This window comes from Salmo salar, chromosome 21 (genome assembly GCF_965601325.2).
Source record: "Salmo salar chromosome 21, fSalSal1, whole genome shotgun sequence".
Classification (NCBI taxonomy): Eukaryota; Metazoa; Chordata; class Actinopteri; order Salmoniformes; family Salmonidae; genus Salmo; species Salmo salar.
The window spans coordinates 1,709,875-1,734,625 of record NC_138311.1 but is presented as its reverse complement, the minus strand read 5'-3'; the positions used below and the strand labels follow the sequence as shown (position 1 = coordinate 1,734,625).

General features: G+C 42.6%; 1 protein-coding gene across 1 annotated transcript in view; it reads left to right on the top strand.

Moving 5' to 3' along the window:
* Positions 1-8,920: 8,920 nt before the first annotated feature.
* LOC106581618 (LIM domain only protein 7) overlaps positions 8,921-24,751 on the top strand; it is a 115,782-nt gene continuing 99,951 nt past the window's right edge. Inside the window, exons 1-2 of the mRNA XM_082966920.1 lie at positions 8,921-9,287; positions 11,948-12,017. The gene's annotated coding sequence lies outside the window, so the exon portion shown is untranslated. The remainder of the gene's footprint in view (positions 9,288-11,947; positions 12,018-24,751) is intronic.

The window sequence follows — 24,751 nt, the reverse complement described above, 5'->3', positions numbered from 1 at the left end:
GCAGCTGATGTTCGTTGTCTCTAATTGGGGATCATACTGAAGTTCTCCATTGTTCCCACCTGGGTTGTGGGATATTGTTTGTGTTAGTGTGTTTAGCACTACGGCTTGCACGTTCGTTTTATGTTTGTTTATGGTTTTGGTAGTTTCACTATATAATAAAGTATGTGGAACTCAACTCACGCTGCTCCTTGGTCCGTCTCTCATCATGTATGGGTCAGAATATCCCACCAAGCAAGGACCAAGCAGCGTGTGACAGAGGTAAAGGAGTTTTGGACCTGGGAAGAAATCATGGGAGGACACGAGACCCTTACTTGGCTGGAGTTGCAGAGGACTCAGGAAGGACAGCGATGACGCCGGGGACCGCGGCCACAGAAACCCCAAGATTTTGCTTTTGGGGGGGGGGGGGGGGGGAGAGAGCCAGAGCCCGCCTGGGAGTTGATGGAGCAGTATGAGGAGGGATATCGGAGAATGACTTTGGTGAGGAGTATGCTGCAGCGCAGGCGTGCAGAAGAGCGTGACACCAGTCCGGTGCCATCTGTGCCAGCTCCCCGCACTCGCCCTGAAAAGCCAGAGACCGTTAGGGAGGCGATGGAGAAGTTGGGGGAGAGCGAGAGGAGAGAGATGTTGGTCAAGTGTGTTCTACTCAACATTCGACCTGAAGAGCCTGTCAGCAGTCTGGTGAAGTCTGTGCCGGTTTCACGCATCTGGCCTCCAGTACGCCTCCCCAGTCCGGTATGTCCTGTGCCAGCTCTCCGCACCCTCCCTGAAGAGCGTGTAACCAGTCCGGTGCCACCTATGCCAGCTCCACGCATCAGGCCTCCAGTGCGCCTCCCCAGTCCGGTACGTCCTGTGCCAGCTCCCCGCACTCGCCCTGAAGTGCGTGTCACCAGTCCTGTTTAGATTAATGTCATTTTCTGTATCTCCCCTTCTCGTAGGCCTATTATATGGACAAGGTCGTTTTTATTGATCTGTTTGTCATTGTCCGCAGAGTAAGACCCTGTAATTTGTCCTATTAAAAAAGATTCTGATAATGTCACCAGTCATATAAAGTGTAGTAGAATTGCATGAAATGCGTTTATAAAAGGCTGCATTTTTCCCATGCAAAGAAAGAAGAAACATAGGTTATCTAATATAGCCCAGACCTACTCTGTCTTTTTTTGAGAACAGTGACTGAGTTATATTATTATCCTAAATTATGACTATCCAATCTACTCATCACATTATGAATAGTAGGCTATCTTACACAAGTCTGCAAATGCAATGATGCATGGAATGCTTTATTACAAAGGGTGCATTTGTATGGTGAAAATTAGCTTCCCCAAACTTGAAACTCACGGGCCACTTTTGCATGCCAGGTTGTACAGCAGTTTAATGTGCTTTAATTTTAAGAATTGAGCAATAAATATAACAGCACGAAAAGCTGGGATCCTCTTTTAAATAGTGGCCAGTCAAAACTCTGTTTTCACATGCGCTTTCCCAATGACTGGGCTTATAAGAACACGTTACACTTGGCTCTGTAGGCTATGTGCTCTCTAACCGTGTTCCTATAGGTCCTAAGCCTATAGGCTATGTTTGGAATTATTTGGCCATTTTATTTTTGATGCAAACCTTATAACACATAGGCCTATAGGTAAGCCTACATGTGTGTGACTGATTTTGAAAAAGTCGCAAAAAAGGTGCTGTTTCTTGCCTTACTGCACATGATGGGCATCATTCACTAGTGATAATATTGTCACCCATCAGACTATTCTTGATTTAATCTGGTCTTTACATATACTAAATAATATATGTGTGAAATTAGTTTTTATTTAGAATGGACCATTATCATGCACCTGTCGGAACAGGGGAGAAAATACACTGCTCAAAAAAATAAAGGGAACACTTAAACAACACAATGTAACTCCAAGTCAATCACACTTCTGTGAAATCAAACTGTCCACTTAGGAAGCAACACTGATTGACAATACATTTCACATGCTGTTGTGCAAATGGAATAGACAACAGGTGGAAATTATAGGCAATTAGCAAGACACCCCCAATAAAGAAGTGGTTCTGCAGGTGGAGACCACAGACCACTTCTCAGTTCCTATGCTTCCTGGCTGATGTTTTGGTCACTTTTGAATGCTGGCGGTGCTTTCACTCTAGTGGTAGCATGAGACGGAGTCTACAACCCACACAAGTGGCTCAGGTAGTGCAGCTCATCCAGGATGGCACATCAATGCGAGCTGTGGCAAGAAGGTTTGCTGTGTCTGTCAGCATAGTGTCCAGAGCATGGAGGCGCTACCAGGAGACAGGCCAATACATCAGGAGACGTGGAGGAGGCCGTAGGAGAGCAACAACCCAGCAGCAGGACCGCTACCTCCGCCTTTGTGCAAGGAGGAGCAGGAGGAGCACTGCCAGAGCCCTGCAAAATGACCTCCAGTAGGCCACAAATGTGCATGTGTCTGCTCAAACGGTCAGAAACAGGCTCCATGAGGGTGGTATGAGGGCCCGACGTCCACAGGTGGGGGTTGTGCTTACAGCCCAACACCGTGCAGGACGTTTGGCATTTGCTAGAGAACACCAAGATTGGCAAATTCGCCACTGGCGCCCTGTGCTCTTCACAGATGAAAGCAGGTTCACACTGAGCACGTGACAGACGTGACAGAGTCTGGAGACGCCGTGGAGAATGTTCTGCTGCCTGCAACATCCTCCAGCATGACCGGTTTGGCAGTGGGTCAGTCATGGTGTGGGGTGGCATTTCTTTGGGGGGCCACACAGCCCTCCATGTGCTCGCCAGAGGTAGCCTGACTGCCATTAGGTACCGAGATGAGATCCTCAGACCCCTTGTGAGACCATATGCTGGTGCGGTTGGCCCTGGGTTCCTCCTAATGCAAGACAATGCTAGACCTCATGTGGCTGGAGTGTGTCAGCAGTTCCTGCAAGAGGAAGGCATTGATGCTATGGACTGGCCCAGACCTGAATCCAATTGAGCACATCTGGGACATCATGTCTCGCTCCATCCACCAACGCCACGTTGCACCACAGACTGTCCAGGAGTTGGCGGATGCTTTAGTCCAGGTCTGGGAGGAGATCCCTCAGGAGACCATCCGCCACCTCATCAGGAGCATGCCCAGGCGTTGTAGGGAGGTCATACAGGCACGTGGAGGCCACACACACTACTGAGCCTCATTTTGACTTGTTTTACGGACATTACATCAAAGTTGGATCAGCCTGTAGTGTGGTTTTCCACTTTAATTTTGAGTGTGACTCCAAATCAAGACCTCCATGGGTTGATAAATTGGATTTCCATTGATTATTTTTGTGTGATTTTGTTGGCAGCACATTCAACTATGTAAAGAAAAAAGTATTTCATAAGATTATTTCTTTCATTCAGATCTAGGATGTGTTGTTTAAGTGTTCCCTTTTTTTTTAGCAGTATATTTCAATTTTATTTTCAGTCTCTTTTTATTGTTTACTCAATGTGTTGTTGTCTGTGTCACACTGCTTTGCTTTATCTTGGCCAGGTCGCAGTTGTAAATGAGAACTTGTTCTCAACTAGCCTACCTGGTTAAATAAAGGTGAAATAAAAAATAAATAAAAAAATGTCCCAAGTTAAATCAGAGCTGTGTTCCAAACACGTAAAAGACATACCCTCCTCCACTTACCCACTCCGTATGCCCTTGGGGGAATCCCCACGGCCATCTTTGCCGTTGGTCCAAACAATTAGCAAAGCATGGGGGGTTGGCAACGTAAGGCCCTCAGCCCTCGTTTTTGATAGTGTGCGAGTGTACAGTTCTGTTCACTCCGGGGCCTGAAACGCCCCATAATTCAATTCGTTATGATTGTACATCTGCTAAGAAAAGTCAGCCAAAACTAATAACCCACATCAATATGGAGAAGTCAACATACAATTGTAAGTAAAAACAAATGTAAATAATTTAGAAATTGTGCTACAGTACTAATGCACATGACGGCACAAACACGTCTTGTAAAAGTAATGATGTTTTTGGTTGGTTAGCTTTTGGAAACGTTAGCTATTGTATACAACTTTCCCTGACATCACACTTCTACATCATTTTCAATTTACCTGATATCTTCGGATGGCTAGTAATCAATGTCTGCGGATGCGTTGTCTTCTAGCACACACAACAGCTACCATGACTGAAAGCACAAACCGTATGTCAAAGGAGTGATGAATTTCCGGGCAAGGGCGGTCCTTTTAAAAATGTATTGATTCCTCCCTTGCCCTGCAAGTGTCAACTCATCATACGTCATGATACGTCATCAGAAGTGTCCACTTAATTTGAGGGGAGAGGGTGTGTCCTTTAAATGTTTGGAATGCAGCCCATGGCATTGTTGAATACTCGTATCTTATTGGCTTGAAGAGCATTCTAGAGTGTGCATTATTTCCCAATAACTCACTGTATATCCGAACGGTAGAATTAAATGGCTATAGTTATTCTTACATGTTCTATGTTTGAGCTGCTTTTGAAAGCAAAAGTTGAATTGAAAATATTATTGGCATTGTTGAATTACATTTTCATAATAGCAAGCTAGGACTGATGGTTTGGCTAGCTAAACTACCAAGTCTGTTTATTTGGTAACTTGCTAGCTACTTCAGTGAATGTTGAACACATTTATACTGGCAAATGAACACAGTCAACTCTGGGCTCTGCATTCTCTGGAAAAGAATGCAATGCTATTGCGTTGTGGAACACAACTTCTGCGTCGTTCATTATTTTCCATAGAACGCATAGCCCCTCGTTAATTATGTAACTGGAGTTAGTAAACTGTGATCAGTATTCACCAAATAGCCAATTTTTCCTCATTTGTTTTTGGTTGACTTCCTACTGGTATTTTGTTGGGCCCTGTGTGTAACATCAGCGCTGCTTGCGTGAGCTCGTTCAGAGCTGTTTCCATCTGAATGAGGGGAGGCACAGCAATTACACTACATGACCAAAAGTATGTGGACACCTGCTCGTCAGACATCTCATTTCAAAATCATGGGCATTAATATGAAGTTGGTCTCCCCCTTGCTGCTATTACAGCCTCCACTCTTCTGGGAAGGCTTTCCACTAGATGTTGGAACATTGCTGCGGTGACTTGATTCCATTCAGCCATGAGCATTCGTGAGGTTGGGTGATTTGGCCTGGCTCGCAGTCGGCTTTCCAATTCATCCCGAAGGTGTGTGATGGAGTTGAGGTCAGGGCTCTGTGCCGGCCAGTCATTTCTGTATGGACCTCGCTTTGTACACGGGGCATTGTCATGCTGAAACATGAAAGGGCCTTCCCCAAACTGTTGCCACAAAGTTGGAAGCACAGAATTGTCAAGAATGTCATTGTATGCTGTAGCGTTACGATTTCCATTCACTAGAACTAAGGGGTCCAGGCTGAACCATGAAAAACAGCCCCAGATCATTATTCCTCTTCCACCAAACTTTACAGCTGGTACTATGCATTGGGGCAGGTAGCATTCTGCTGGCATCCACCAAACCCAGATTCGTCTGTCGGACTGCCAGATAGTGAAGCGGGATTCAATGGTGGCGAGCTTTATAACACTCAACCGACACTTGGCATTGCACATGGTGATCTGAGGTTTGTGTGCAGTTGCTCGGCCAACTGACTTGTTGGAAAGGTGGCATCCTATGACGGTGCCACGTTGAATGTCACTGAGCTCTTCAGTAAGGCCATTCTGCTGCCAATGTTTAACTATGGAGATTGCATGGCTTTGTGCTCTATTTTATATGCCTGTCAGCAATGTGTGTGGCTGAAATGGCCAAATCCACTCATTTGAAGGGATGTCCACATACTTTTGTGTGTATATATAGTGTATATGACCTGTACGACGTCCAGCCCTGATGCCCCCTTTCTTTTTGCCCTGTGATCAAGAGCTATCAATAAAGAACACAACGCAACACCATCTGATATAGGCGCTGCACGCCAGTTACAGTTATCCCTTAGATAATGTACTGAATGTCGGCTTTTATCCCTTACCTAATAGCCAATGTGATGTGACATTTAGTAGGAATGACTGAGTAACCATTTCAGACTAGAACTCGGTTTCCCAGGGAGGTGATTTGGGTGCGTAACTGGACCCAATCTGAAAATAACAGCGTGTGTTGCCCTTATATTTGGCCCCTCTGTCCATTGTGCTGTTCTTTCAGTGAGTGTCCTTTTTGAAGGTGCACTTTAAATGGGAAGGGAACAATGGATTGGGGCATGCCCTGACTGATCCCTGAGACCTCACTGGCAGGTCTGGGTGGGTAGGGCCTGTTCTTCCTTTTTGCGTGTGTCTGTGTGCATGTGCCTGTGTGTCTGTCCGTGCTTTTGCACGTGTGTGCAAAAGGCAATTCTAGGTCTTGTGGCATATTTTGTTTAAACTATCCCCAATTTAATGGAATTGCTACCCTCTGCATGCACAGTGCCATCACATGTGCAGTGCACTCTTCCATCACATGTACAGCTGATTCTCAAGCTCTTGCACACTAATGAGATGCTATTGAGCCCATACTACTACACTGTCTGAGCCAAGGACTACATGCTTTCTGGTAAGTTTTGATTACAATACTGGGTGGGGTGAATATATTTTATATAACATACATTATTTTTTGTTAACTAGTAGCCTACAGAAAAGTGTGTTTAAATAATTTCTAACTTGTTAACAATTTCTAATAGCTCGTTTTTGCTACCATGTGGGTTTTAGCTTGCTTGAGTCTGCTAACTGAGGTGTGTTAATTCACCTGTTTCCATACATGTTTCATTTTAAAACATTTATCTTACAAAGGAGTTGTTTAATCTAACTGCTTAACTATGTATCTGTACATGGAATTGTATTTATTTTTTACTAATTGTATTTATAATCTTTACAGGAAAATGCCACAGGCACTATCTGATGTGTAGAGATATTTCACTGCAGCTAATGTAGGAGGAAAAGCTGTGTACATTTGCAAATACTGTGCCAAATCATATGTGAAGAATGCAACAAAGATGCAGAATCATCTGGCCAAGTGCATAAAGTTTCCTCGGGGCTCACAACAAGCAACCTCTAACAAATGTCCCTCTACTTCTATTCGAGGTAAAAATGATGAATCAGACACCTTATCGATAGCAACAGCTCATGGTCCTCCTGGAATCAGAAGTTTCTTTGACTCAATGGAGGAACGTAGTCAGAGAAATGCTGATGAATGTCTTGCTCGAGCTGTGTATGCAACTGGGTCACCTCTGATGCTCACAGGCAATGTGTATTGGAAGAGATTTCTGAATGTTCTTCGCCCAGCATACACCCCTCCAACCAGACATGCTTTATCTACTAATTTGCTGGATGCAGAGCTCAAAAGAGTTCAAGTGAAGGTCAAGCAAATTATAGAGAAAGCAGACTGTATTGCAGTCATCTCTGATGGGTGGTCGAATGTTTGTGGGCCAAGAATAATTAACGACATCATCTCCACCCCTCAACCAGTATTCTACAAGAGCACAGACACAAGGGACAACAGACACACCGGTCTCTACATTGCAAAAGATATGAAGGCAGTCATCAATGACCTTGGACCACAGAAGGTATTTGCATTGGTGACAGACAATGCTACGAACTTGAAGGCTGATTGGTCTAAAGTGGAGAGGTCCTACCCTCACATCACACCCATTGGCTGTGCTGCTCATGCATTGAATCTCCTCCTCAAGGACATCATGGCACTGAAAACAATGGATACACTCTACAAGAGAGCCAAGAAAATGGTTAGATATGTGAAGTGTGATCAAGTTATAGCAGCAATTTACCTCACCAAACAAAGTGAGAAGAATAAGGGCACCACATTGAAGCTGCTCAGCAACACCCATTGGAATGGTGTTGTCATCATGTTTGACAGTCTCCTGGAGGGGAAGGAGTCTCTCCAAAAAATGGCCATATCACAGTCTGCCGATATGGACAGCCCCATCAAGAGGATCGGTCTGGCAAAGTACACTTCCAAGCAAGGGCTTTGGGATGGAAATGCAATATGGCAGTCGTGCCATCATATCTCATCAGCCACCTGGTGGAAGGGACTTTGTGGATCTGAGGCTCTTTCCCCTGTTGCCTCCATCATCCTCCAAATCCCACCAACATCAGCCGCCTCAGAGCGCAACTAGTCCTTGTTTGGGAACACACACCAAAGCATGCTACAGGCTGACCAATACAAGGGTTGAAAAAGTGGTGTCCATCTGGGCAAATGTGAGTTTTTTTAAGCCTGACAAACAAGCCATCCTCAACAAGGTTGAAAGGTGACAGTGAAGATGAGGCCTCAGAGTCTGATGTTCAAGAGGTGGAGATTGAGGAGGTCCAGGGAGAAGACATGGAAGCCTGCGAGGAAGACAAGCAAAGCTTTTTACAGATGTATGTCGAAAATGTTTTTGGGAGATATGATGGATCATTGGGGATCATTCAATTTTCCCTTTTGATGTTCAGTGAAATCATCCCATGTCAACTAATTTAATTAAAGTTCAATTCGTAACTAAATCGTTTTTTATTTCTATTGGTAGGATTTTATAATTTGCAATTATGTCTACTTATGATAAGGTAAAAGGTTTATGTTTCTGTCTCCATATGATATGGTAAAAGGTTTATGTTTCTGTCTCCATATGATATGGTAAAAGGTTTATGTTTCTGTCTCCATATGATATGGTAACTATATCCAATGCAATAAACATCTACATTTAAATGGTATTAATATTGATTTGCATATATTTCCGTTAATTCCCATATATTCCGTTAATTCCCACGGAAAGTTTCCACCTCTGAATATTCCCCAAAATGTGCAACCCTATGTGTGTTCCAGTCTGTGTGTTTTGACCACAACAATGGCCTGTTTCTCTTGCTCTGTGTTCCTGCAGCAGTGGTTTGAGATCATGGGAAAGGCATGAGGCTGTAACATTGTGTGTGTGTGTTCCTCTTTACTCTAGATGCTAGCTTATAGTCCCTGTGGTCTGCCTGGCTGGCTTCAGAACAGTTTATAGCTCTCCCCTTTTCTGTTTACTGGGGACCTTTTTATAGGAGAAAACACACTAAATTACTCACTGACTCAGACTCTGAAACCTGAACTGAACTTTCACTCTGCAGGAATTTAGTAGAGGAGGCCTAGAAGGAAAGAACAACGCAGAGCTTCCTCCTTCTACTGTTGTCTACATCCTAACTTTCTTCTCTAGGTTAACTAAGTCTCTCTCTCCCTTTCACTCTGTATCCGTCTTTTCATCCCATTTACAGGGAGTAACCAAGAAAACATTTTGGAGCAACAACTTCCGATCTGCACTGGAAAACTGAGTTTTGTTGTGTGAGTAAGTACTCCTGCTTATCCCAGGTCTCTCTCCTCCCTCTCTGCCCCTCCCCCAGACCTCTACTTCTTCCATGTGAAGTAGTGTTACTGAGATTTCCCAGTGACGAATTAACTGTAGAATGTGTTAAACCACCTTTTGACTTACATGTAAGATACCAAACCAAAGGTTCTATTGTTAGTGTTTGAATGTCATATTCTGCTCTGTCCCGTCTTGTTTTGCTATGATGTCTTGTTACTTAGATTTCCCAGAGCAGAATGTTACTAGGAGAACCCCACAAAGATAATTTAGTTCCCTGTCCCGTCTTGTTTTGCTATGATGTCTTGTTACTTAGCTTTCCCAGAGCAGAATGTTACTAGGAGAACCCCACAAAGATAATTGAGTTCCCTGTCCTGTCTTGTTTTGCTATGATGTCTTGTAATGTATTTTAAAGGTGGATGGTTTTGCCTTTGAGACAAATGTGATTGGGATGGAGCGGGCTGGGTGCCATCTTGGCTTCTTTAATGAAAGGGGTGGGGTGATAGGCTGTAGAGTAATTGGGATCGCTGTAGCTGAAACCACAGTGGAAAGCAAAGCAGTGCTGGATTAACCTTGATGAATTTGAGAACACTTAACTCATGTGGAAGATGTTAGCATGACGTTATGAAAAGGTTGTGTGCATGCGTGCATCTTCTCTCTCTCTGTTTGTGTGTTTTTTATTGCTGTGCCCTTACACCATGGTGTTGTTTCAGTGACTCAGAAGAGGGCTGTAATTACCACAGGCCATTGCTAAATCTCCCTGACCACTTGGGCGGTTCACTCTAAAGCACAGACAGACAGACCCTCATTCTGCTGATCTCAACCTGACTCGACTTTTTACCACCCTCAGGAGAATGGCAGACACGTAGTCAGTCAGGCACTTCTCAATGTTTTCTCAATTTCTATGGAAGTAGTCTTAAGTACTATTAGCCTGGTCCCAGATCTGTTTGTGCTTAATTGTCAACTCCTATGGTAGTTGTCATGTTTTGCAATACAATAACCTCAGGCGTTGGCAAGACAGCACAAACGCATCAGGGACCAGGCTACAAAATAACCCATGTATTATGTGAGAACTGCATTGTGTAGTAGTTATGTTTACTGACTGATGAAGCCATGAACTATCAAACCATTGTTGGCTTAACCTAATCAGCAATGGCACAACAAGGCATCACAAATGGTGATATTTGATCATATAAATCTTATCAAACTCATTACACCATCACACTTCTATGTTTAACATCCATTTTCCTAGATGGATTGTTTCTTCATGTTTCAATTTCTCATTACAATGACCTGATCACAAAGGTCAGTGTTTCACACTCTCCTAGATCATTAGTAAGAGCAAAACTTAACATTAAAGTTGGAACCTCCGTGTCTGCCAGCTTTTCTCTTCTCTCGGCTCCTCTCCTCTGTTCTTAAATAAAATCAAGTCACACATTTCATACAAAAAAAGTCCTTCCCATAAAATTATAAAGTGAGAAAGATAAAATAAAAAAACAAATCAGGTTTGGGGTCAATTCCATTTCAATTTAGAAAGTAAATAAAATTCAAATTCCTAATGTTCCACATTGAAAAGCATTGAAGAGAATTGTAATTGTAATTTCAGTGTACTTCCTGAATTGACTGGAAGTTAAATGACTCTGAACACTGCTTTTCCTCTCCTTTCTTCTCTCCTCTCTTCCCTCTCCTCCCCTTCCCTCTCCTCCCTCTCTACCCTCCCCAGCTTACCTCTCAGCCCCCCCCCCACTACTGTTCTCCCTCTCCTGTCCTCCCCTCATGTCCAACCCAAGGAGCTGGATACATGGCGGTAATCTGCAGGAAGGGATGGAATGTGCTTATCACTTCCTTCTCAACATTGTCTGTACATTTTATTGTGCAGTTGCTGTTCATGTTTTGTCTTATGTTCAACTATATTATTCCATTTGAATTAAGGCAGCTCTTGATACCCAAATAATTCAGTAGGAGTTAAAAGAAACTGCCATAGCACATTCGGTGTGGTCCTAACCTATTGCTACTATAGGAGCATTGCTCTCTGGCCACACCTGCTTATTATATAAGGGTGAACAGGCCTTAGTTACCAAAAGTTAAGCCTCTGATTACACTGTAATACCCCATGATGTCACCATAGGAGTTTACACTGTTTTCTAGAAGAGAGGGAGAGTGAGTGTGAAAGGTAGCCTGGTCCCAGATGCTGTATTGCCATGGCAACGCCCATAGAAGTTAGCTACAGGACAAACAGATCTGGGACCAGTCTAAGTGAGAGGTGGGTGTTGTAGTGAAATGGGTTGTTTCAAGAGAGCGGGGCATGTTTGCAGGTTTTCTGCATTAGAGACCCGGCCCATTTCTCAAATGGCATCCCATTTCCTACATAGGGCACTTATTTTGACCAGAGCCCTATAGGCCAATATATAGGGAATAGGGTGCCATTTGGGACGCAAACTCAGCCTGTTTCCCTTGTAGCGCCGTGGCCATTTAGTAAATTGGAGCCAGGTGGCCACAATTTTAAAGGAAATCGTAAACGCATGCAGCACACACAGACAATTGTCACTGTTTGTGTTCCTCAACCCCTCTAATCAGAACCAAGCAAGCAACCGATGACCACTCTCTTACTATTTCTCTCTCTCTCTCTCGTTCTCTCCATCCAGTCTGATCAACAGGATCAAACCAGGCATCATCAAGAGGGTGAACAGACTCTCCACACCGATTGCTGGACTGGTGAGTGCCATTCGCATCCTTCATATTCAAAGCAGAGCTAGGTCAAAGACCTATGTAAAATACTTTCAAGCACTTAATTTAATTTGAAGCCAATGGAATAGTCCCAGAAGTCGAAACGCCAAGCTAAATCAAGTTCAGCTCAAATACTTTCAAAAACATAAAATACTGACAGCTTAAAAAATATACTTCAAGTATTTGTCATATACAGTGCCTTCGGAAAGTATTCAGACCCCTTGACTTTTTCCACATTCTGTTACGTTACAGCCTTACACTAATATTGATTGAGTAGATATAGAGTTGAAGTCGGAAGTTTACATACACCTTAGCCAAATACATTTAAACTCAGTTTTTCACAATTCTTGACATTTAATCCGAGTAAATATTTCCTGTTTTAGGTCAGTTAGGATCACCACTTTATTTTAAGAATGTGAAATGTCAGAATAATAGTATAGAGAATGATTTATTTCAGCTTTTATTTCTTTCGTCACATTACCAGTGGGTCAGAAGTTTACATTCACTCAATTAGTATTTGGTAACTTGGGTCAAATGTTTCGGGTAGCCTTCCACAAGCTTCCCACAATAAGTTGGGTGAATTTTGGCCCATTCCTCCTGACAGAGCTGGTGTAACTGAGTCAGGTTTGTAGGCCTCCTTGCTCGCACACACTTTTTCAGTTCTGTCCACAATTGTTCTATGGGATTGAGGTCAGGGCTTTGTGATGGCCACTCCAATACCTTGACTTTGTATTCCTCAAGCCATTTTGCCACAACTTTGGAAGTATGCTTGGGGTCATCGTCCATTTGGAAGACCCATTTGTGACCAAGCTTTAACGTCCGGACCAATGTCTTGAGATGTTGCTTCAATATATCCACATAATTTTCCTGCCTCATGATGCCATCTATTTTGTGAAGTGCACCAGTCCCTCCTGCAGCAAAGCACCCCCACAACATGATGCTGTCACACCGTCCTTCACGGTTGGGATGGTATTCTTCAGCTTGCAAGCCTCCCCCTTTTTCCTCCAAACATAACGATGGTCATTATGGCCAAACAGTTCTATTTTTGTTTCATCAGACCAGAGGACATTTCTCCAAAAAGTACGATATTTGTCCCCATGTGCAGTTGCAAACCGTAGTCTGGTTTTTTTTATGGCGGTTTTGGAGCAGTGGCTTCTACCTTGCTGAGCGGCCTTTTCAGGTTATGTCGATATAGGACTTGTTTTACTGTGGATATAGATATTTTTGTACCTGTTTCCTCCAGCATCTTCACAAGGTACTTTGCTGTTGTTCTGGGATTGATTTGCACTTTTCGCAGCAATGTAGGTTCATCTCTAGGAGACAGAACGCGTCTCCTTCCTGAGCGGTATGACGGCTGCGTGGTCCCATGGTGTTTATACCTGCGTACTATTGTTTGTACAGATGAACGTGGTACCTTCAGGCGTTTGCAAATTGCTCCCAAGGATGATGTCAAGCAAAGAGGCACTGAATTTCAAGGTAGGCCTTGAAATGCATCCACAGGTACACCTCCAATTGACTCAAATGATGTCAATTAGCCTATCAGAAGCTTCTAAAGCCATGACATCATTTTCTGGGATTTTCCAAGCTGTTTAAAGGCACAGTCAACTTAGTGTATGTAAACTTCTGACCCACTGGAATTGTGATACAGTGAATTATAAGTAAAATAATCTGTCTGTAAACAGTTGTTGGAAAAATTACTTGTGTCATGCACAAAGTAGATGTCCTAACCGACTTGCCAAAACCATTGTTTGTTAACAAGACATTTGTGGATTTGTTGAAAAACAAGTTTTAATGACTCAACATAAGTGTATGTAAACTTCCGAACTCAACTGTGTTTTATCTACACACAATACCCCATAATGACAAAGCAAAAAATGTTTTTTAGAAATGTTTGCAAATGTATATAAAAAAACGGAAATATACTGCTCAAAAAAATAAAGGGAACACTTAAACAAAACAATGTAACTCCAAGTCAATCACACTTCTGTGAAATCAAACTGTTCACTTAGGAAGCAACACTGATTGACAATACATTTCACATGCTGTTGTGCAAATGGAATAGACAACAGGTGGAAATTATAGGCAATTAGCAAGACACCCCCAATAAAGGAGTGGTTCTGCACAGACCACTTCTCAGTTCCTATGCTTCCTGGCTGATGTTTTGGTCACTTTTGAATGCTGGCGGTGCTTTCACTCTAGTGGTAGCATGAGACGGAGTCTACAACCCACACAAGTGGCTCAGGTAGTGCAGCTCATCCAGGATGGCACATCAATGCGAGCTGTGGCAAGAAGGTTTGCTGTGTCTGTCAGCGTAGTGTCCAGAGCATGGAGGCGCTACCAGGAGACAGGCCAGTACATCAGGAGACGTGGAGGAGGCCGTAGGAGAGCAACAACCCAGCAGCAGGACCGCTACCACCGCCTTTGTGCAAGGAGGAGCAGGAGGAGCAGTGCCAGAGCCCTGCAAAATGACCTCCAGCAGGCCACAAATGTGCATGTGTCTGCTCAAACGGTCAGAAACAGACTCCATGAGGGTGGTATGAGGGCCCAACGTCCACAGGTGTGGGTTGTGCTTACAGCCCAACACCGTGCAGGACGTTTGGCATTTGCCAGAGAACACCAAGATTGGCAAATTCGCCACTGGCGCCCTGTGCTCTTCACAGATGAAAGCAGGTTCACACTGAGCACGTGACAGACGTGACAGAGTCTGGAGACGCCGTGGACAACGTTCTGCTGCCTGCAACATCCTCCAGCATGACCGGTTTGGCGGTGGGTCAGTCATGGTGTGGGGTGGCATTTCTTTGGGGGGCCGCACAGCCCTCATGTGCTTGCCAGAGGTAGCCTGACTGCCATTAGGTACCGAGATGAGATCCTCAGACCCCTTGTGAGATTATATGCTGGTGCGGTTGGCCCTGGGTTCCTCCTAATGCAAGACAATGCTAGACCTCATGTGGCTGGAGTGTGTCAGCAGTTCCTGCAAGAGGAAGGCATTGATGCTATGGACTGGCCCGCCCGTTCCCCAGACCTGAATCCAATTGAGCACATCTGGGACATCATGTCTCGCTCCATCCACCAACGCCACGTTGCACCACAGACTGTCCAGGAGTTGGCGGATGCTTTAGTCCAGGTCTGGAAGGAGATCCCTCAGGAGACCATCCGCCACCTCATCAGGAACATGCCCAGGCATTGTAGGGAGGTCATACAGGCACCTGGAGGCCACACACACTACTGAGCCTCATTTTGACTTGTTTTAAGGACATTACATCAAAGTTGGATCAGCCTGTAGTGTGGTTTTCCACTTTAATTTTGAGTGTGACTCCAAATCCAGATCTCCATGGGTTGATAAATTGGATTTCCATTGATTATTTTTGTGTGATTTTGTTGGCAGCACATTCAACTATGTAAAGAAAAAAGTATTTAATAAGATTATTTCATTCATTCAGATCTAGGATGTGTTATTTTAGTGTTCCCTTTATCTTTTTGAGCAGTGTACAACATTTACATAAGTATTCAGACCCTTTACTCATTACTTTGTTGAAGCACCTTTGGCAGCAATTACAGCCTTGATTCTTCTTGGGTATGACGCTACAGGCTTGGCACAACTGTATTTGAATAGTTTCTCCCATTCTTCTCTGCAGATCCTCTCAAGCGCTGTCATGGGGAGCTATTTTCAGGGCCCTCAGGAGATGTTTGATCTGATTCAAATCCGGGCTGTGGCTGGGCCACTCAAGGACATTCAGAGACTTGTTCCGAAGCTACTCCTGTGTTGTCTTGGCTGTGTGCTTATGGTTGTTCTCCTGTTTTGAAGTTGAACCTTTGCCCCAGTTTGAGGTCTTGAGCACTCTGGAGCAGGTTTTCATCAAGGATGTCTCTGTGCTTTGCTCCGTTGATCTTTCCCTCGATCCTGACTAGTCTCCAAGTCCCTGCCACTGAAAAACATCCCCACAGCATGATGCTGCCATCACCATGATTCATCGTAGGGATGGTGCCAGGTTTCCTGCAGACGTGACGCTTGGCATTCAGGCCAAAGAGTTCAATCCTGGTTTCAGCAGACCAGAGAATCTTGTTTCTCATGGTCTGAGAGTTGTTTAGGTGCCTTTTGGCAAACTCCAAGTGGGCTCTCATCTATGCCTTTTACTGAGGAGTGGCTTCCGTCTGGCCACTCTACCATATAGGCCTATGGAGTGCTGCAGAGATGGTTGTCCTTCTGGAAGGTTCTCTCATCTCCACAGATGAACTCTGGAGCGCTATGAGTGACAACCGTGTTGTTGGTCACCTCCCTGACCAAGGCCCTTCTCCCCCGATTGTTCTGGCTGGGCCAGCCAGCTCTAGGAAGAGTCTTGGTGGTTCCAAATTTCTTCCATTTAAGAATGATGGTGGCCACTGTGTTCTTGGGGATCATCAATGCTGCAGAAATGTTTTGGTTCCCTTCCCAAGATCTGTGCCTCGACACAATCCTGTCTCGGAGCTCTACGGACGATACCTTCGACCTCATGGCTTGGTTTTTGCTCTGACATGTACTGTCAACTGTGGGACCTTATATAGACAGGTGTGCGCCTTTCCAAATCATGTCCAATCAAATTAATTTACCACAGGTGGACTCCATTCAAGTTGTAGAAACATCTCAATGATGATCAATGGAAACAGGATGCACCTAAGCTCAATTTCATGTCTCATAGCATAGGGTCTAAATATTTATGTAAATAAGGTATTTCTGTTTTCGCTTTGTCATTATGGGTATTGTTTGTAGATTGATGAGGAAAAAACAACTATTTAATCATTTTTAGAATAAGGCTGTAACGTAACTATGTGGAAAACGTCAAGGGGTCCGAATACCGTGTCATTTGAAATGCTTAATTTAATAACACAACAAACTTTAGAATCTAGTCTTTATGTAGCCTATGGCACATTGAGCTACTGCTGCTAAAGATGTCAAGTGATTTTGATATTGTTTACAGTTGCTCACTGTTAATACAGTTCTGAGGACACACAAAGTGATTGTTTTCTTATCAATCTCATTTTCTCTCTATGGATTTAGAGTTTTACATTGAAAGGCATTTTATTTTCATAGCGCATTTAGCCCTTCGGTCAGCCCTGACCGTTTGCATAGTATGCTTCATTTATTGTGTTCTAACAATATCTTGTGTGTTTTTGTTCTTCCTTGTTGTTTTTTTAAAATGTTATTGTTATTAATTACTGCATTGTTGGGGTTAGAGCTTGCAAGAGGCATTTCACTGTACTTGTGCATGTGACATTAAAACTTGAAACTTGACAACGATATGCTATTTACCTCACTAGTGATTAGCCTACAAGTGAGCATCATGTGACATTGAAACTTGACAACGGTATGCTATTTACCCCACTAGTGATTAGCCTACAAGTGAGCATCATGTGATATTGAAACTTGACAACGGTATGCTATTTACCCCACTAGTGATTAGCCTACAAGTGAGCATCAATGGAAGATTCACAGGACCTGACACAGATCAATGCAAAACACTCAACAAAAAACTTTTTGGGGAACAGAATCAATTTTATGATGCTGAACATTATTCTTTCACTGTTGCTGTTAAAACCTCTTACATCTAGACGTTCCGCTAGCGGAACACCTGCTCCAATATCCAATGATAGGCGTGGCGCGAATTACAAATTCCTCAAAAATACAAAAACTTCAATTTTTCAAACATATGACTATTTCACAGCATTTTAAAGACAAGACTCTCCTTTATCTAACCACACTGTCCGATTTCAAAAAGGCTTTACAGCGAAAGCAAAACATTAGATTATGTCAGCAGAGTACCAAGCCAGAAATAATCAGACACCCATTTTTCAAGCTAGCATATAATGTCACAAAAACCCAGAAGACAGCTAAATGCAGCACTAACCTTTGATGATCTTCATCAGATGACACACCTAGGACATTATGTTATACAATACATGCATGTTTTGTTCAATCAAGTTCATATTTATATCAAAAAACTGCTTTTTACATTAGCATGTGACGTTCAGAACTAGCATACCCCCCGCAAACTTCCGGGGAATTTGCTAACAATTTACTAAATTACTCACGATAAACGTTCACAAAAAGCATAACAATTATTTTAAGAATTATAGATACAGAACTCCTCTATGCACTCGATATGTCCAATTTTAAAATAGCTTTTTGGTGAAAGCACATTTTGCAATATTCTAAGTACATAGCCCAGCCATCACGGGCTAGCTATTTAGACACCCGGCAAGTTTAGCCTTCACCAATATCAGATTTACTATTATAAAAGTTTGATTACCTTTTGTTGTCTTCGTCAGAATGCACTCCCAGGACTGCTACTTCAATAACAAATGTTGGTTTGGTCCAAAATAATCCATTGTTATATCCGAATAGCGGCGTTTTGTTCGTGCGTCCCAGACACTATCCGAAATGGTAAATCAGGGTCGTGCGCATGGCGAAATTCGTGACAAAAAAATTCTAAATATTCCATTACCGTACTTCGAAGCATGTCAACCGCTGTTTAAAATCAATTTTTATGCAATTTATCTCGTAAAAAAGCGATAATATTCCGACCGGGAATCTCCTTTTCGGCAAACAGAGGAAAAATCACAAAGACGGGGGCGGCCAGGGCATGCGCCTAATGCCCACAGTCCCTTGATTGGCCACTTGAGAAAGGCGATAATGTGTTTCAGCCTGGGGCTGGGATGACGACATTCTGTTTTTTCCCGGGCTTTGAGCGCCCATGGAAGACATAGGAAGTGTCACGTTAGAGCAGAGATCCTTTGTAAAAGATAGAGATGGAAAAGAAGTTCAAGAAATGGTCAGACAGGCCACTTCCTGTAAAGGAATCTCTCAGGTTTTGACCTGCCATTTGAGTTCTGTTATACTCACAGACACCATTCAAACAGTTTTAGAAACTTTGGAGTGTTTTCTATCCAAAGCCAATAATTATATGCATATTCTAGTTACTGGGCAGGAGTAGTAACCAGATTAAATCGGGTACGTTTTTTATCCAGCCGTGAAAATACTGCCCCCTAGCCATAACAGGTTAACCTAGGCTGATGTTAGCCAACAGCTACCGGAATAGCCCCCTGAAACTGCTCATTGTCTGCTGTTGTGGCATTTTGCATCATTCTGATTGGTCAAGAGTAGAGATAAAAAAATAATAATTTTCGACTATCTAGATTATTCGAATAGTGAAATAATTTCGAATGCCCATCCCTAGGTTACTGTACTTTACATTCAAAAACATTCCGTCACATCAAATATCAGCATTTGACAGTTCATTCTAGTTCAACTGCAATCTCTCTCCCAATGCATTGGGGCTATAGTATGTCTGTGCAGAATGCTTTGGTAAGATCTGAGGAGTTAACCTCTTGGGGCTAGGTGGGACGCTAGCGTGCCACCTGTGGTGCACTCCATCAACAGCAGGTGCATTTCAAGAGCGGCAAATTTGAATCCAAATAAATGTCAAAATTCAAATTTTTCAAAAATACAACTATGTTACACCATTTGAAAGATAAACATCTCCTTAATCTAACCACGTTTTACGATTTCAAAAAGGTTTTACGGCGAAAGCATAAATTTAGAGTATGTTAGGACAGTACATTTACAAGAGTTGTGTGTAATGTTTTGTCAAGTCAAAGACAGGGTCACCAAAACCATAAAACCAGCTAAAATGATACACTAACCTTTTACAATCTCCATCAGATGACACTCCTAGGACATTATGTTAGACAATGCATGCATTTTTAGTTCTATCAAGTTCATATTTATATACAAAAACAGCGTTTTACTATGGCATTGATGTTGAGGAAATCGTTTCCCTCCAATAACCGGCAGTCAAGTCAGCGTCACAAATTAAATAATTAAAATTAGAAAACATTGGTAAAATATTATATTGTCATTTAAAGAATTATAGATTTACATCTTTTGAACGCAATCAACTTGCCAGATTTAAAAATAACCTTACTGGGAAATCACACTTTGCAATAATCTGAGCACTGTGCCCAGAAAAATACGCGTTGCGATACAGACTAGACGTCATGTTGGGGAGATCTAAAATCGAAAATACTATGTAAATAATCCATTACCTTTGATTCTCTTCATCAGATGTCACTTCCAGGTATCACAGGTCCATAACGAATGTAGTTTTGTTCAAAAAAGCTCATCATTTATGTCCAAAAATCTCCGTCTCGTTAGCACATGATGTAAGCCAGCCGGACTTCTCGTCATGAACGAGGGGAAAAAATATATTTCCGTTCGTTCAAACATGTCAAACGTTGTATAGCATAAATCATTAGGGCCTTTTTTAACCAGAACATGAATAATATTCAAGGTGGACGAATGCATAGCCTTTTATAACGTATTGGAACGAGGGTACCCAACATGAAGTAGCGCGCCAGGTGTCTAATGGGACATCACCGTTCCATGGCTCTTGTTCGGTCAGATCTCCCTCCAGAAGACTCAAAACACTTTGTAAAGGCTGGTGACATCTAGTGGAAGCAATAGGAAGTGCCAAAATATTCCTAAACCCCTGTGTTTTTCAATGGGATAGGTTTAAAGTCAATACAACACATCAGGTATCCACTTCCTGTCAGAAAATGTCTCAGGGTTTTGCCTGCCAAATGAGTTCTGTTATACTCACAGACACCATTCAAACAGTTTTGGAAACTTTAGAGTGTTTTCTATCCATATATAATAAGTATATGCATATTCTAGTTACTGGGTAGGATTAGTAACCAGATTAAATCGGGTACATTTTTTTTATCCAGACGTGCAAATGCTGCCCCCTAGACCCAACAGGTTAAGAAGTATTGGAGTCGTGTTGACAGCTGACATGCTTGGAGGTATACTGTAGGTGCTGGGAAGAACTACCTGTCTGCTCCACTAAACTGTCTCCCTACATATTCATCCACACTAATAAGTGTAGTGAAATGGGAGCAGCCTGAAAGACCAGTGGACACATTGGAGCACTCCTTAAATTGTGGGATGCCAGCTGTGCTAAATGCATTGTTCAATCAAAACCGAAACCTGGAAAGGGTGATTGTTGTATCTGCAGTGTGAGAGTACGGGGATTTTTTTTCATCAATGAGTGGAGATTAAACTTAACTAACATTGTCAAACATGCTCATTTTCAGCATGGATGTTTGTTTTTTTTCTTCATTCTAGCATTTCTGGACTTTTTTATTTATTTTTTAAAATAGTGTGAAAAGGGTACAACAAAAACCAGGCAGACATTTCCTAATGGTGGGAAGGAACCTGAATCTGAGGCCACCGTGTCCTGATTAGAAGCATAGAACAAGATCATCACTAAGCTCAGGGCCCTGGGTCTGAATCCCTCCCTGGGCAACTGGGTCCTGGAATTCCTGATGGGCCCGACCACAGGTGGTGAAGGTAGGCAACAACACCTCCTCCACACTGATGTTCAACACGGGGGGCCCCACAGGGGTGTGTGCTCACCCCCCTCCTGTACTCCCTGTTAACTCATGACTGTGTGGCCATACACGTCTCGAACTCAGTCAAGTTTGCTAACGACACAACAGCGGTAGGCCTGATTAACAACAGTGACAAGACAGCCTACCGGGAGGAGGTGAGAGCACTGGTGGAGTGCAGGGTCCTATAAAATCTGCAGAAAATGCAGACGGAATCCAGACATTAAAACATTATTCAACAATATTCAAAAATATATTAAACTTAGTAGGTAATCAACTACACTGAACAAAAATTTAAATTCAACATGTTAAGTGTTGGTCCCATGTTTTATGAGATGAAATAAAAGAACCCAGAAAGGTTCAATATGCACAAAAAGCTTATTACAGTTTGGTGTCATAACTGACTTCAGTGGGAAAATGCTCACTTTGATGGCCACAGGCTTGCTGGAGAAGTGTGCTCTTCGCGGATGAATCCCAGTTTCAAATGTACCGGGCAGATGGCAGACAGTATTATTCTATAATGTAGAAAATAGTCAAAATAACAAAAAACCCTGGAATGAGTAGGTGTCCAAACGTTTGACTGGTACTGTATGTATATACTTTATTATATTCATGGCTCATCATATGTAGCTACACCCCTTTTTTATCCATATACTGTCTATTTTGTCTATACACACCATTCACATAAATATATATATTTATTTATATTCTGGACTCTGACATTGCTCATTCTGATACATTTGTCTTTAATTTCTGGATATTTTTTTACTTTTGGATAAAGTGTGTTGTTTTTGTATTGCAAGATATTGCTGCATTGTTGGAGCTATAAACATAAGCATTTCGCTCCAACTGCGATAACATCTGCAAAATTGTGTACGCGACCAATAAACATTTTATTTGATATGTTTACTTCTTGGCTCACAGGAAACATTTTTAAAAGTCTGGGAACTAGGGATGTGACAATTGTAAAAATAATAATCTTAGTTTAAAAATCATTCACAATTCAGATAATGGTCCTGCTTATGACGGCTAGGGGGCAATGCAGTTCAATCTACCACAGACCTGGCTACCAGACGGCACTTACTGCTGACCCCCACCCACTCAACAACCATGGTAGTTAATGTTGTTTTAGCTTCTCTGGTGTGTGCCTCTACTCCATGTTCTCGGTTGTCATGGGACTTCATGTCCCCCTTCTTATCAATGTGATGGCTCATTGCAGTGATATACAAGTGTGTTCATAGACATCCAACAATCTGTTGTTTATGCTATGTATGGTGTTTGAGAGCTTGCGCTTTGTACTTGCAGGGCAATCATTGTACAATTTCTCCATCCGGGCCATCACGCTTTTTCGACATGGCATCTTGTAGTCTGGTTCTAGATATGCCGTCAGGGCGTTGAAGCCGACATCCTCTACCATTGACAATGGCTGCATATCAACTGGAATAATTTCTGTAATTCAGCACTGTGATTTTCTCACTCCATCCTTTATCGTACTGCTGCTAGCAATGGGTTGGGGCTCACGGTGCCTCCCTTTCAGATGGTTAAGCATTGCACCTGTTCTGCCACTGTAGCTCAATTCCACCTCAAAGTTTGCATTTCCTGACCTTCTCATTTAACTTCTCAAAGTATTGCCATACACGACTTCACTGCTGTTGCGACCCTGTCTCACACTGCCATTTTTCCAACTGTTAATGACGATGACGTGGGGAGCGCTTTATATCCATGCCAAATAATTTGAAAGATTCACATCTCCTCCTAAAAACATTACAGCATTGTTGTGTTAGGTATTTGTTTATTTATTTTGTTCCCTTTATGATGATGATCGGGTCCTGTTAATGGTAACTTTGTAATAACTGCAGTGTGATATTTTTTTTTTTTGGGGGGGGGGGGGGGGGTTTAGGTTACGTTTTTTTTTCTAAACGTTAACAATCCCAATGTTGTTTAAACGGTCACACCCCTACTGGGAAACAAACGTTTTAAAAGCTTACAAAATACTGCTTTTTATACTCAGGTTCGTCATCCAAACAGCAGCCAAGGGGGTTCGTTGTAATTATGTGCAACTGCTCTGAGGAGGACTGAGAAGAGGCTGATTTTTTTTCCTGGGTTGTGTTCATTAAGCTCTAAACAAGGGATAAAAATGTATTGAAACGGGGACAGACTACCTGGACTCGTCAATAATAAACACACATTTTCGGTAGCAAGCTTTTTAAAACCATAGTGCCCTAATGAACACTACGTCCGGGGGTACCTGGGAACTACTGGGAACTACTCCAAACAAATTGTTTGGCATTAGAACGAACGTGAAGGCTGAAGCAGAAACAGACCGGCATCCAGGCTGGCACCCAAACTAGAGAGCTATGGGTGTAAATAGTCAACAGTAAACACGGTACTTACCAACCAGTGTACTCCCCCAGAACTATGCCTCACTCCACCAGAGCCAGGTTGTTTGGTGCCCATTAAAACAGATGCTGCTGAGGTAATGGGGGATCGGTGGTGATGTTAGTGGTATTTTCCGGTACTTTAGCACAGAGTTAAACAAATACAATCAACATTTACCATCAACAGTCTCTGACTCTTAAACCCTATTCGGACGTTTTACTGGGGGAGGTCGGGTAATGCAATTATGTGCACGAGCACAACACCACATCTGTCATTTTTGTCCTGTCCAAATCTGCCATGTCAGGAATTTTTATGAAGTAGGTGAAGAGCAATTGCAGATACTTACTTGCAGTCTAGTTCGTGCAAGTCTAACAATTATCCCCAGAATGCAACACATTTGGTCACCAACTTGACAAAAGTGATCAATTTGAAAGCGACCATTGATATGAGCAAGATGCAAGACTTTGCTCTCACACGGTCACACAGAGTATCTGCGCATGTGCACCGGTGTGCTTCAAGCTGCTACAACGTGGTAGCTACAGGACCAAAACAGCTAAGTTTAGCCTCACGCTTCAACGCTCCTGGTTATTGCGAAAATTGACCCATTACTACTGTTTACTTCGTGCATCTACATCATCTCGCTGAGTATACCTTTAACCCTAACTTAGCCTATGACTTCACTTATGTATTACTGCCCCACAGTGGCCCAAAAACTATACAACAAGTAAATGGCTCCTAGCCTTCCATGCTAAACTGAAAACTAAACTGATTATTTTTTTAAAATAAATGTAAACTAAAATGAATATAAAAACACAACTATAATAACCTTGCTGGGGAGCATCTGTTTTCTTCAAATAGTTAAAGAGCACTATCGCTCCTTTTTTACAAATAATGAAATGTATGTCTGTTCTCCAGAAATAGTT